Source organism: Pseudorca crassidens, chromosome 6 (assembly GCF_039906515.1).
Source record: "Pseudorca crassidens isolate mPseCra1 chromosome 6, mPseCra1.hap1, whole genome shotgun sequence".
In the NCBI taxonomy this organism is placed as follows: domain Eukaryota; kingdom Metazoa; phylum Chordata; class Mammalia; order Artiodactyla; family Delphinidae; genus Pseudorca; species Pseudorca crassidens.
The window spans coordinates 91,698,572-91,714,143 of NC_090301.1; the positions used below are offsets into that span (position 1 = coordinate 91,698,572).

The window sequence follows — 15,572 nt, forward strand, 5'->3', positions numbered from 1 at the left end:
GGAGCAGTGACCCCATAGGAGACTGAACCAGACCTACCTGCTAGTGTTGGAGGGTCTCCTGAAGAGGCGGGGGCAGCTGTGGCTCACCAAGGGACAAGGACACTGGCAGCAGAAGTTCTCGGAAGTACTCCTTGGCGTGAGTCTTCCCAGAGTCTGCCATTACCCCATGAAAAAGCCCTGGTAGTCTCCAGTGTTGGGTCGCCTCAGGCCAAACAACCAACAGGGAGGGAACCCAGCCCCGCCCATCACCAGACAAGCGGTTTTAAGTTTTACTGAGCTCGGCCCACCAGAGCAACACCCAGCTCTACCCACCACCAGTCCCTCCCATCAGGAAACTTCCACAAGCCTCTTAGATAGCCTCATCCACCAGAGGGCAGACAGCAGAAGCAAGAAGAAATACAATCCAGCAGCCTGTGGAACAAAAACTACATTCACAGATAGTCAAGATGAAAAGGCAGAGGGCTATGTACCAGATGAAGGAATAAGATAAAACCCCAGAAAAACAACTAAATGAAGTGGAGATAGGCAACCTTCCAGAAAAAGAATTCAGAATAATGATAGTGAAGATGATGCAGGACCTCGGAAAAAGAATGGAGGGAAAGATCGAGAAGCTGCAAGAAATGTTTAACAAAGATCTAGAAGAATTAAAGAACAAACAAACAGAGCTGAACAATAAGAAAACTGAAATAAAAAATACACTAGAAGGAATCAATAACAGAATAACTGAGGCAGAAGAACGAATAAGTGACCTGGAAGACAGAATGGTGGAATTCACTACCCTCAAACAGAATAAAGAAAAAAGAATGAAAAGAAATGAAGAGAGCCTAAAAGACTTCTGGGACAACATTAACTGCAACAACATTTGCATTACAGGTATCCCAGAAAGAGGAGAGAGAGAGAAAGGACCCAAGAAAATATCTGAAGACATTATAGTCAAAAACTTCCCTAACATGGGAAAGGAAATAGCCACCCAAGTCCAGGAAGCGCAGCAAGTCCCATACAGGATAAACAGAAAGAGAAACACGCTGAGGCACACTGTAATCAAATTGGCAAAAATTAAAGACAAAGAAAAATTATTGAAAGCAACATGGGAAAAATGACAAATAACGTACAAGGGAACTCCCATAAGGTTAACAGCTGATTTCTCAGCAGAAACTCTACAGGCAAGAAGGGAGTGGCATGATATACTTAATGTGATGAAAGGGAAGAACCTACAACCAAGATTACTCTACCCAGCAAGGATATCATTCAAATTTGATGGAGAAATCAAAAGCTTTACAGACAAGCAAAAGGTAAGAGAATTCAGAACCACCAAACTAGCTCTACAACAAATACAAAGGAACTTCTCTAAGTGGGAAACACAAGAGAAGAAAATGACCTACAAAAACAACCCAAAACAATTAAGAAAATGGTAATAGGAACATACATATCGATAATTACCTTAAACATGAATGGATTAAATGCTCCAACCAAAAGACACAGGCTCACTCAATGGATACAAAAACAAGAGCCATATATATGCTGTCCACAAGAGACCCACTTCAGACCTAGGGACACATACAGACTGAAAGTGAGGGGATAGAAAAAGATATTCCATGCAAACAGAAATCAAAAGAAAGCTGCAGTAGCAATACTCATATCAGATAAAATAGACTTTAAAATAAAGAATATTACAAGAGACAAGGAAGGATACTACATAATGACCAAAGGATCAATCCAAGAAGAAGATATAACAAATATAAATATACATGCACTCAACACAGGAGCACCTCAATACATAAGGCAACTGCTAACAGCTGTAAAAGAGGAAATCGACAGTAACACAATAATAGTGGGGGACTTTAACACCTCATTTACTCCAATGGACAGATCATCCAAACAGAAAATTAATACAGAAACACAAGCTTTAAATGACACAGTAGACCAGATAGACTTAATTGATATTTATAGGACATTCCATCCAAAAACAGCAGATTACACTTTCTTCTCAAGTGCACACAGAACATTCTCCAGGAGAGATCACTTCTTGGGTCACAAATCAAGCCTCAGTAAATTTAAGAAAACTGAAATCATATCAAGCATCTTTTCTGACCACAACGCTATGAGATTAGCAATGAATTACAGGGAAAAAAATGTAAAAAGTACAAACACATGGAGGCTAAACAATGTTACTAAATAACCAAAAGATCACTGAAGAAATCAAAGAGGAAGTCAAAAAATACCTAGAGACAAATGACAATGAAAACATGATGATCTGAAACCTATGGGATGCAGCAAAAGCAGTTCTAAGAGGGAATTTTATAGCTATACAAGCCTACCTCAAGAAATAAGAAAAATTTCAAACAATCTAAGGTTACACCTAAAGGAACTAGAGAAAGATGACCAAACCAAACCCAATGTTAGCAGAAGGAAAGAAATCATAAAGATCAGAGCAGAAATAAATGAAATAGAAACACAGAAGACAAGAGCAAAGATCAATAAAACTAAAAGCTGGTTCTTTGAAAAGATAAACAAAATTGATAAACCATTAGCCAGACTCATCAACAAAAACAGGGACAGGACTCAAATCAGTAATATTAGAAATGAAAAAGGAGAAGTTACAGCAGACACTGCAGAAATACAAAGCATACTAAGAGACTACTACAAGCAACTCCATGCCAGTAAAATGCACAATCTGGAAGAAATGGACAAATTCTTAGAAAGGTATAACCTTTCAAGACTGACCCAGGAAGAAATAGAAAATATGAACAGACCAATCACACATAATGAAATTGAAACTGTGATTAAAAATTTTCCAACAAACAAAAGTCCAGGACCAGAGACATCACAGGTGAATTCTATCAAACATTTAGAGAAGAGCTAACACCCATCCTTCTCAAACTCTTCCAAAAATTGCAGAGGAAGGAACACTCCCAAACTCATTCTATGAGGCCACCATCAGCCTGATACCAAAACCAGACAAAGATACTACAAAAAAGGAAAATTACAGACCAATATCACTGATGAATATAGATGCAAAAATCCTCAACAAAATACTAGCAAACAGAATCCAACAATACATTAAAAGTATCAGATACCATGATCAACTGGGATTTACCCCAGCAATGCAAGGATTCTTCAATATATGTAAATCAATGTGATACACCATATTAACAAATTGAAGAATAAAAACCATATGATCATCTGAATAGATGCAGAACAAGCTTTTGACAAAATTCAACACCCTTTTATGATAAAAAGTCTCCAGAAAGTGGGCATAGAGGGAACCTACCTCAACATAATAAATGCCATATATGACAAACCCACAGCAAACATCATTCTCAATGGTGAAAAACTGAAAGCATTTCGTCTAAGATCAGGAACAAGACCAGGATGTCCACTCTCACCACTATTATTCAACATATTTTTGGAAGTCTTAGACACAGCAATCAGAGAAGAAAAATAAAAGGAATACAAATTGGAAAAGAAGAAGTAAAACTGTCACTGTTTGCAGATGACATGATACTATACATAGAGAATCCTAAAGATGCCACCACAAAACTACTAGAGCTAATCAATGAATCTGGTAAAGTTGCAGGATACAAAATTAATGCACAGAAATCTCTTGCATTCCTATACACTAATGATGAAAAATCTGAAAGAGAAATTAAGGAAACACTCCCATTTACCACTGCAACAAAAAGAATAAAATACCTAGGAATAAACCTACCTAGGGAGACAAAAGATCTGTATGCAGAAAACTATAAGACACTGATGAAAGAAATTAAAGACGATACCAACAGATGGAGAGATATACCATGTTCTTGGATTGGGAGAATCAATATTGTGAAAATGACTACACTACCCAAAGCAATCTACAGATTGAATGCAATGCCTATCAAATTACCCATGGCATTTTTTTACAGAACTAGAACAAAAAATCTTAAAATTTGAATGGAGACACAAAAGACCCTGAAGAGCAAAGCAGTCTTGAGGGAAAAAAAAAACGGAGCTGGAGGAATCAGACCCCCTGACTTCAGACTATACTACAAAGCTACAGTAATCAAGACAATATGGTATTGGCACAAAAACAGAAAATAGATCAATGGAACAGGATAGAAAGCCCAGAGATAAACACACGTACCTATGGTCAACTAATCTATGACAAAGGAGGCAAGGATACACAATGGAGAAAAGACAGTCTCTTCAATAAGTGGTGCTGGGAAAACTGGACAGCTTCATGTAAAAGAATGAAATTAGAACACTCCCTAACAGCAAACACAAAAATAAACTCAAAATGGATTAAAGACCTAAATCTAAGACTGGACACTATAAAACTCTTATAGGGAAACATAGGAAGAACACTCTTTGACATAAATTACAGCAAGATCTTTTTTGATCCACCTCCTAGAGCAATGGAAATAAAAACAAAAATAAACAACTGGGATCTAATGAAACTTAAAAGCTTTTGCACAGCAATTAAACCATAAACAACACAAAAAGACAACCCTCAGAATGCGAGAAAATATTTGCAAATGAATCATCAGACGAAGGATTAATCTCCAAAATATATAAATAGCTCATGTAGCTCAATATTTAAAAAACAAACAACCCAATCCAAAAATGGGCAGAAGACCTAAATAGACATTTATCCAAAGAAGATATACAGATGGCCAAGAAGCACTTGAAAAGTTGCTCAACATCATTAATTATTAGAGAAATTCAAATCAAAACTACAATGAGGTATCACCTCACACCAATTAGAATGGGCATCATCAGAAAATCTACCACCAACAAATGCTGGAGAGGGTGTGGAGAAAAGGGAACCCTCTTGCACTGTTGGTGGAGATGTAAAGTGATACAGCCACTATGGAGAACAATATGGAGGTTCCTTAAAGAACTAAAAATAGAATTACCATATGACCCAGCAATCCCACTACTGGGCATATACCCAGAGAAAACCATAATTCAAAAAGACACATGTACCCCAATGTTCATTGCAGCACTATTTACAATAGCCAGGTCATGGAAGCAATCTAAATGCTCATTGACAGACGAATGGATAAAGAAGATGTGGCACATATATACAATGGAATATTACTCAGCCATAAAAAGGAACGAAATTGGGTCATTTGTAGAGACGTGGATGCATCTAGAGACTGTCATACAGAGTGAAGTAAGTCATAAAGATCAAAACAAGTATCGTATATTAACGCATATATGTGGAACCTGGAAAATGGTACAGATGAACCAGTTGGCAGGGTAGAAACTGAGATACAGATGTAGAGAACAAATGTATGGACACCAAGGGGGGAAAGCCATGGGGGGTGGGGGGGTGATGAATTGGGAGATTTGGATTGACATGTATACACTGATGTGTATAAAATGGATGACTAATAAAATAAATAAATTTAAAAAAAAAGAAACAAGAACAGAAACATGGTATATAGCTGGACTTTGCCTCCGGTGAATACTTCAAGATAATAGTAATGGCAGGGGCAGAGAGGAGCTGAGTCTTGCCCAGACAAAAGATAAAGAGACCACATATTTCTCATTCTTAAGGTCAAGGAGACCTCCCCAATTACATATGTGCAGAAAGGCTCTTGGAGGTCAAAAAGGAGAGGGCACCACCCCATAATAGGTAATGCCAGCCCTCCCATAGGCCTGTGGGCTAGACTCTATCTTTGAAAAAAGTTGTGCACACATGTTGGGGTGGATCTTAGGGCAGGTCAGGTGTGGAAAAAGAAACAAGATAATTGGCCAAAGGTAAACAGAGACGTGGAAGAAAAGCCCTATATAAATGACTTAACTGCCTCTTTACTGCACTCCTTCTCATTAGGGGGGATGCCCACACCCTTTTCTCTCCGGGTGTGTATCTCTGCCTTGCTTCTCTCTTAAATAAACTGTATCTCTGCGTGCTCTCCCACTTCTTGTTCTGTGTTTCTAATAATAAACTTTGTTCCAGTTTTTTACAGTTTTTGCCTCCTTGAGAAATGCATTTTTCAGTGGGGGCAAAAGCCAGGGGAACTTTGCTTCTAGCCTCTAGCCTCTGGTGGTCTAGTGACTAGGATTCCTGGTTTTCATCCAGACTACCCAGGTCCAATTCCTGGACAGAGAACTAAGGTCTCGATTCAAGCCACCACTTGAATCTGAGATCATATTGACTCTTGTCATATCTAAACTTATCTTTTCATTCATTCAGCCAACATACACTCAGAGCCTGTGATGAGCCAGACCCCATGTTAGGCACTGGGCATGGAGAAATGAACCCGCTTCAGTACACCTGAAAGGAGCCTGATTCAATAAACAACCAGGTTAGTAACAGAAATAGACATATACATGGGGATTTAAAAAAATAAAACTAAATATATTGATAAAGAAAAGCATAGGACTCATTGGAATCCTCAAGGATGATCCCCTCACACACCCTGGTATAGGAAGTAGGAAAAATGCTTCCTGGACTAGGCATCACTTGGTCTTATCCCAAAGAAGGAGGAATCTCACGAAAGGAGGATAAAGAGCATGGAATTCCTTTGATGTCCTGTCAAGGGGCTGGTATGTGAAGAAGAGACCGGGAGAAACTGACAGCAGAGCACGAGCACAGCCACATTTGCCTTTTCCTGTGATGGCTGATGGCTCTTGGCATAATAAATATCAGGTGTGAAAACAAGACTGTAACATCTGTCACTGGGTGTAGTAGATCGCAAGAGAAAAGGAAAAGTTTGAGAAATGCTTAGGAGGTACAATTATTAAGACCTGATGGTACAGTCATGTACTCAAAAATACATTTTAAATACCTACTAACTTTCAGGTACCATTCTAGGTGCCATGGATACAGTTGGAAAAAAAAAAAAAACCTAAAAAGCAGTTCTTTCTTTCTTGGAATTTTACCATCCAATCATAAGAGACAGTATTTTTTTTTTTTTTTTTTTTTTTCAGTACGCGGGCTTCTCACTGCTGTGGCCTCTCCCGTTGTGGAGCACAGGCTCCGGGTGCGCAGGCTCAGCGGCCATGGCTCACGGGCCCAGCCGCTCTGCGGCATGTGGGATCTTCCTGGACCGGGGCACGAACCCGTGTCCCCTGCATCGGCAGGCGGACTCTCAACCACTGCGCCACCAGGGAAGCCCAGGAGACAGTATTTTTAGAATGTAAATGCATTTTAGTTGGTGATTAAGTACTATGAAGAAAGATGAAAACTGGTAAGGGGAATAGGAAGTGATAAGGTAGATTGATTTATTAGAGGAGTTAGGCAAAGACTTGCTATGAGCAGAGACTGCAGTGAAGGGAGGGCTGAAGGCAGGGAAAGGGAGAGAGAAGAATGAAGTGTGTTGAGGTGTGGGGTGCTTTTATGTCCTATTCTTTGTCCAAAAAAATCACTGGGATAAGAGACATAGTTGGAAGTAATTCACCTCAAGTATCTTTATTTTGGCACACGCTATTCTGTTGACTGAATTAGGTAATCAGAGTCAACATCTGCCCTGTTGTCACACACAGTTGGGAACTACATGCAACACTTTAACATTAGGCAGTGATGGAACGCAGTAGGAGCAAACAATTGCTGACAGGATATAGATACAAATTCTACTCTGAAGTTTTTTTGTTTGTTTGTTTGTTTGTTTTAATGAAGCGTAATTTTACTACTGGTCTCCTCAGTGATATTCCTAAAGACAAAGAGACCTGGCTAGTATTATCTGTGGTTTGAATCTTCCATGAAATCCATCAGCATAGATAATTCAGAATTTAGTGAACTGTGTTGCCCACAGCTGTATGTACCAGCAGGGGCCACCTAGGACACCTCAGCATGAGGAGTAATTATCCTCATGAGGAAATTTCTCTGATATTATCTTGGGGAATTCCATTTGTGTCTTCCAGATGCAGATGGAAGACAAACCTATGTTGAAGCTTAAAAGGGCAAAGCATTTACTGTTCTTATTAAGAAAGCCAGATTGAGGTCACTGCTCTCTGCTTCAGTTTGTCTGGGATGAAAATAGAATTCTTGATAGTGAGTTAGTACTCAAGGATATTAAAAAAAAACGTCTATTAGTGACCATTAAACGTTTTCTTTTCCCTTGATAGATGGATATGTCTCTTACCCTTAGAAGTGACCCATTGGGAGTATTTTCATTTACTATTCTTAAAAATCTTTTTTTTGAAAAATGTAATGTAAAAATATCAACACAAATATCATAAAAGTTACAAGTCTCTGGTAAATCCTGATCAATGCACTGTTTTCATTCAGTGAAAATCTTTTAGATTCTCTAACAGCTTTTGCTATTGCTCTGTGAATTGGTTCCATTTTCAATGCCTCCTCTTCCTTGAGGATATGTTCTTTTCTAATATGAAATGATTATTTCTAAATTAAACACCACATACACACATATAAACCCTTGAAAAATCAGAGATGAATGATAGATAATATATTTTTAAAAAGATGACTGGCATTTGGAATAATCTTAATTCTATCTTTGAATTTTATCTTAACACTATATTTGCTCTATTACTGCCATCTTAAGTCTTACCTAAAATCATGTATTACACATTGACTATTGCAATAGTCTCCTAATGGCATCCTTGCTTCATTGAAGTCAATCTATACACACTAGTCAAAAGTAATTTTTTTAAACACCTAACTTGCATCGCATCATCTACCACTCTTCCCACCTAATGACTTCACTTGAATTATATCCAGACTCCTTGCTTTATCCCACAAGATTCTGCCTACTTCTTCCACAGCATTTCAAAACAACTCTCCTCATTCCTGAGGGCTTCCTTTGTGTTTTTTTGCTGGTACTTCATTTCTGCCTTATATGCTCTGGACATGCTTACCCCACTAACTGAAATTAACTTGTATGTATTTTTCACATGGTTGTCATCTCACTCTTCACATCACAAGTGTATGTCACTTTAGTGAGGACTTCCCTAAAGTCTCAAGATTTTCTGTTCAGCATCATGAGGGCTAATCAAGACTTGAAATTCCTTTATTAATTTGTTTTTTTCTCTATCCTCCACTAGACAATAAGCTGCACAAGTCCCTGATTTCCCCATAATTGTATACCCAAATCATAGAAGAAGACTAGGTACATAGCAGGTGATCAGTATACAGGTTTTGATCAAACGACTAATAAACCAATATGTAGGTGACATCAGCATCATGGTGGTGTCTCTCTTCTCTCTTCTCTTCTCTTTCCTCTTTGCAACAACTAATTAGACATCTATTACCAAACAAAAGTGCTTCTGCATATTTCACAAAGGGATGTGGAGGTTTCTAGTCCACCTGTGCATCCAAAAATAAACAAGGGGGATCTCAGTGAGGGTTGCTGATACAAGGGAGTTGGCAAACTGGCCCCAGTCCCACTCTCTGAGATTAGAAAAGAAAGAACCTGGAGAGTGCAAAACTGGGCAGATAACCATGGAGAAGAGAAGGATTGGAAGTCCAGCCTGCCTAAAGGGAGATTCCAGAATGCCACTGGAGTGAGAAAGAGCAGAGTTTGGAAGCAGAGGAGAGGTAGAAAATTTCCAAGGTGGCCTCCCCTCCCCACAGATGAACAACAAGGGGCTGGGCTTTTGGAAGCAGCACTGGCTACCTCTCTGGCAGAAGAGGTAGACAGTGATGACCTCTTTCATAGAGGAGGTGATAACCACAAAGCAAAAATCTAGAGTAAATTCACAAAACGTAAAAAGGGGGAGACAGAGCATACAACTATAGAACACCACCGCTTTGCAAAGGCAGGGAGAAACAGGGGGAAGAAATAATGAACATACAAAACAACCAGAAAGCAGACAAGAAGATGGCAGCAGTAAGCCCTTACATATCAATAATCACTCGAAACATAAATGGACTGAAGTCACCAATCAAAAGGCAAAGGGTGGCTGGGCGGATAAAAAACAACAGCCATGAAAACATACAGAGAACAAACACACAAACAAAAAACAACCAAAACAGAAAAACAAGATCCAACTATATGCTGCCTACAAGAAACTTCTTTCAGTTCTAAAAACACACAGAGGCTCAAAGTGAACAGACAGCACATATTCCATGCAAGTGGAAACCAAAAGTAAGTGGGCATAGCCATACTTATCAAACAAAATAGACTTCAAGCCAAAAACTGTAACAAGACACAAAGAAGGTCATTTTATAATGATAAAGGGGTCAATATACATAGAAGATATAACAATCATGAATATATATACACACCCAACATTGAAGCACCTAAATATATTAAGCAAATACTAACAGATATGAAGGGAGAAATATACAACAATACAGTAATAGTAGGAGACTTCAATACCTCAGTGTCAGCAGTGGATAGATCATCCAGACAGAAAATCAACACTGAAATGTGGGAATTGAACCATATATTAGACCAAATGGACTTAACAGACATATATAGAACATTCCAACCAACAGCAGCAGAATATACATTCTTCTCACGTGCATACAGGATATTAGATCATGAGAGGACCAAGATAAATCTTAGCTAATTTGAGGAGACTGAAATACTATCTTTTCTGACCACAATGGTATAAAACTAGAAATCAACAAGAAGAAAGCTGGAAAATCTACAAATATGTGGAAACCAAACAATACACTTCTGAAAACCAATGGATCAAAGAATCAAAAAGGAAAAAAAAAATCTTGAAGCAAATGAAAATGGAGAGAAAACATATCAAATCCTAGGGGATGCTGCAAAAAGCAGCTCTGAGAGGAAAGTTTATAGTGATAAATGGATGTATTAAGAAATTAGAAAGATCTCAAGTAAATAACTTTACATCTCCAGTACCCAGAAGGAAAAATTAAGCCCAAAGTTAGCAGAAGAAAGGAAATACAGATTGGAGAGAAAACAAATGAAATAGAGACCAGAAAAACAATAGAAAGAATCAATGAAAGAGCTGGATTTTCCAAAAGATAAAGCTGACAAACCTTTAGCTAGACTAAGAAAACAAGAGAAGACTCAAAATTAGAAATAAAAGAGAAGACACTACAACTGATACTACAGAAATAAGAGAGTACTATGACCTGCTATATGCCAACAAATTAGACAACCTAGAAGAAATAGATAAATTTCTAGAAACTTATAACCTACCAAGACTGAATCTGGAAGAACAGAAAATCTGAACAGACCAATAATGAGGAAGGAGACTGAAACAGTAACCAAAAATCTCCCAATACAGAAAACCATAGGACTAGACGGTTTCACATGTGAATTCTACCAAACATTTAAAGAATAATTAATGCCAATCCTTCCCAAACTCTTCTAAAAAGTTGAAGAGGAGGGAACACTTCCTAACTCATTCTACAAGGCCAGTATTACCCTAATACCAAAGCCAGATATAGCCACTATAAGAAAACTATAGACCAATATTACTAATGAATACAGATACAAAATTTTTCAACAAAATATTAGCAAACTGAATTGAGCACACTAAAAGGATTATACACCATGAGCCTGGGATGCAAAGATGGTTCAAACTGATAAACGTATTACATTACATTAATAGAATGAAAGAAAATAATCACATGATCATCACAATAGATACAGAAAAGGATTTGACAAAATACGACATCCTTCCATGATAAAAACCTCAAAAGAGGTACTTCCCTGGTGATGCAGTGGTTAAGAATCCACCTGCCAGTGCAGGGGACACGGGTTCGAGCCCTGGTCTGGGAAGATCCCTCCCACATGCCGCAGAGCAGCTAAGCCCGTGCACCACAACTACTGGGTCTGCACTCTAGAGACGGCGAGCCACAACTACTGAGCCCTTTTGCCACAACTACTGAAGCCCATGTGCCTAGAGCCTATGCTCCGCAACAAGAGAAGCCACTGCAGTGAGAAGCCTGTGCACCACAACAAGAGTAGCCCCCACTTGCCACAACCAGAGAAAGCCCGCGAGCAGCAGTGAAGACCCAACACAGCCAAAAATAAACAAATAAATAAATTTATTTAAAAAATAAACTCAAAAGATTGTGTATAGAAGGAACATACCTCAACATAACAAAAGCCATCTATGACAAACCCAGAGCTAACGTTATACTCAGTAAAAAAAAAATTGAAAGCTTTTCCTCTAAGATTAGAAACAAGACATGGTTGCCTACTCTTACCATTCTTATTCAGTATAGTATCAGAAGTCTAGACAGAGCAATTAGGCAAAACAAAAAAAATAAAAGATACCCAAACCAGAATGGAAAAAGTACAGCTGTCACTATTTACAGATGATATTATTTTGTATATAGATAATTGCAAGATTCAACTAAAAACTGTTGGAACTAATCAATGATTTCAGTAAAGGTGGGGGATATAAAAATCAAAATAAAGAAATCAGTGTTGTTTCTATTTGTTAATAATGAAACATCTGAAAAATAAATTATCCCATTCACAATAGCATCAAATATAAAAAAAATACCTAGGAATAAATGTAACTGAGTAAGTGAAAGATCTGTACAATAAAAATTATGACTTCATTGAAAGAAACTGAAGAAGGCATAAGAAATGGAAAGACATCCTTTACTCATGGATAAGAATATTGTTAAAATGTCCATACTACCCCAAGTCATATATAGATTCAACACAATCTCTATCAAAATTCCGGTGGCATTCTTCACAGAAATAGAAAAAGAAAACTCCTAAAATTTTTAAGGAACCACAAATAACCCAAAGGAGCCAAATAAATCCTGAGAAAGAACAAAACTGGAGGTATCACACTTCCTGATTTTAAACTATACTACAAAGCTACAGTAATTAAAACAATGTGATACAAGCATAAAAATAGACACAGACAAATGGAATAGATTAGAGAGCCCAGAAGTAAACCCCCACATATTCAGTTAACTAATATTTGGTAAGGGAGTTAACTAATATTTGGTAAGGGAGCCAGGACCACCTGATGGAGAAGTGATCGTCTCTTCAAAAAATGGTGCTGGGCGCATAGCACAGGGAGATCAGCTTGGTGCTTTGTGACCACCTAGGAGGGTGGGATAGGGAGGGTGGTAGGGAGGGAGATGCAAGAGGGAAGAGATATGGGGACATATGTATATGTATAACTGATTCAGTTTGTTATAAAGCAGAAACTGACACACCATTGTGAAGTAATTATACTCTAATAAAGATGTAAAAAATAAAATGGTGCTGGGAAATCTGGATAAACACATGTAGAACAATGAAATTGGACCCTTATCTTACACAACTCACAAATAGTAACTTGAAATGGATAAAAGACTTAAACATAAGACCTGATACCATAAAACTCCTAGAAGAAAATGTAGAAAAGAAGCTCAATAGTGGTCCTGACAATGATTTTCTGGATATGACACCAAAAGCATAAACAATAAAAGTAAAAGTCAACAAATAGAATCACAACAAACTTAAAAGATTTTGCACAGAAACAGAAACAACTAACATAATGAAAAGACAACCTACAGAATGGGAGGAAATTTGCAAACCATATATTGGATAAGGGGTTAATTTCCAAAAATATATAAAGTATCTTACAAAACTTAATAACAAAAAACAAACAACCCAGTTAAACACTAGGCAGAGAACCTAAATAGACTTTTTCCAAAGAAAACAACCAAATGGCCAAGAGGTACATGAAAAGATGCTCAACATCACTATCATCAGGGAAATGCAAATCAAAACCACATGTGCTATCTCTTGACACCTTTTAGAATAGCAACAAGAAGACAAGCGATAATAAGTGTTAATGAGGATGTAGAGAAAGGGATACTTGCACACTGTTGGTGAAAATGTAAATTGGTGCAGCTACTATGTAAAACAATATAGAGGTTCCTTAAAAAATTAATAGAACTATCATATGATCCAACAATTTCACTTCTGGGTATATACCCACAGGAAATAAAAACAGGATATCAAAGAGATGTATGCACGCCCACGTATATTACAGCACTGTCCACAATAGCTGAGATTTAGAAATAATCTATGCACCCATAAACAGATGAATGGATTAAGAATTTGTAGTGTATAAACATAATGGACTATTATTCAGCCATGAGAAAAACATCTTCCATTTGTAACAATCTGAATGGACCTTGAGGATATTATACTAAGTGAGATGAGTCAGACAGAGAAAGAAAAATACCATGTTATATCACTTATACGTGGAATCTAAAAAAGCCAAACTCACAAAAGCAGAGTAAAATGGTGGTTTCCAGGGCATGGGAACAGAGGGATAGACAGGGATAGAATAGTTTGTTTAATGGTACAAACTTGGAATGAGTAGTAGTAAGTCCTAGAGATCTAATGCACAATACAGTGAATACGGACAACAATATTGTGTTATAATCAAACTTGCTGAGACTAGATTATTCCAACCACTAAAAAGAAATGATAATTATATAATGTTAAAAGTATTAATTATCACTATAATTACAATCATATTACAACCTATAAATGTCTTGAATTAATATGTTATAGCATTGCATAAATTCAAGGTATATATGTCAAATATATTTCAAGAAAAAAATTTAAAAATAAACCATTATGTATATTAAAGGTGAAAAACAAAGACCAGAGCAAACCAACTTTGGCCTCTGTAAAATGGGTCCATTACTTGCTTGTGATGTGTTTAATGTTTCTGAAAGTAAAATCACTGAATGCAATTCTGTAGACTAACCTAGGAAGTAGAGCAATGATGACACTAATTAAAAATCGTTAAACCTTAAATTGCATTCCTGTAATGATCCAGGTATATCCTAACTAAAATGAACTGATACATCGGAAATAAAGAATAAGGATGAACTATGATTTACTTGTGTGTTAAAAGTGAATTCAATTTGCCATTTCTGGTATTATTAGGAAGCTTATTAGGATATAAGACCTTGATGACAGAGACAAAAATCTTTCATCTTTTTTCAGAGTCTGCCATTCCAGCATAAATTCTCTCTATCCACACCTTCTGTAAAATCCCTAACTTCAGTTTCTTAAGGTAATTAAAAACCAAAAAATAGAGCAGGAAATTCATAAGTTCCATTGTAATCATTAGTCTCAGCCTCTTCCATCAATGTGTACCCCAGCTGTATTTAATCATCATTCCTTTCTCTGTTCCCCGTATCTTTTAAATTATCCCAATGTTCAAAGATAAATAAAAATACAGTCTTCTCCTTGATTAACAACTCAAAAATTCTGCCAGATTGCCTCATTCCTTTTCTACAGTTTTCGTCTATAAATTTGGGTATACTTACACATTGTACCATAAAACATTTAAAATTAACTTTTTCATTGGTATTTTGTCAACATCCTTATAAGAAATTCAAGGACTGATGCCTTCTATATATATGATCAGAGTACCAATAAACACTGTAAAATATATTCATTTACATTGGGCTTTGGCTTTCTTAGAGGAAGAGCAACTGAGCTCACCGCCAGGAAACAAGTGGCCAGAGGTGAAGTATAGAGTGAGGTGAGTCAAAGATCCCAAACGATCACGTTCCAGATAATCAGTGTGATATGGATATGTGCATTTCATATGTCCATATTTTATGAGAGGTGGTGTGTTTTTGACAAAGAAGAACTGAAGTAATTACTAAGGAACGAGGCTACCAATTCTAGACCTGGGACGGCCCTCCTAGGCTGTATGTC

The 15,572-nt window shown here is 37.3% G+C and overlaps 1 protein-coding gene across 1 annotated transcript in view; it reads right to left on the reverse strand.

Annotated features, from left to right (window-relative positions):
• THSD7B (thrombospondin type 1 domain containing 7B) overlaps window positions 1-15,572 on the reverse strand; it is a 1,126,819-nt gene that overhangs the window by 233,080 nt on the left and 878,167 nt on the right. The gene's annotated exons all lie outside the window — the stretch shown is intronic.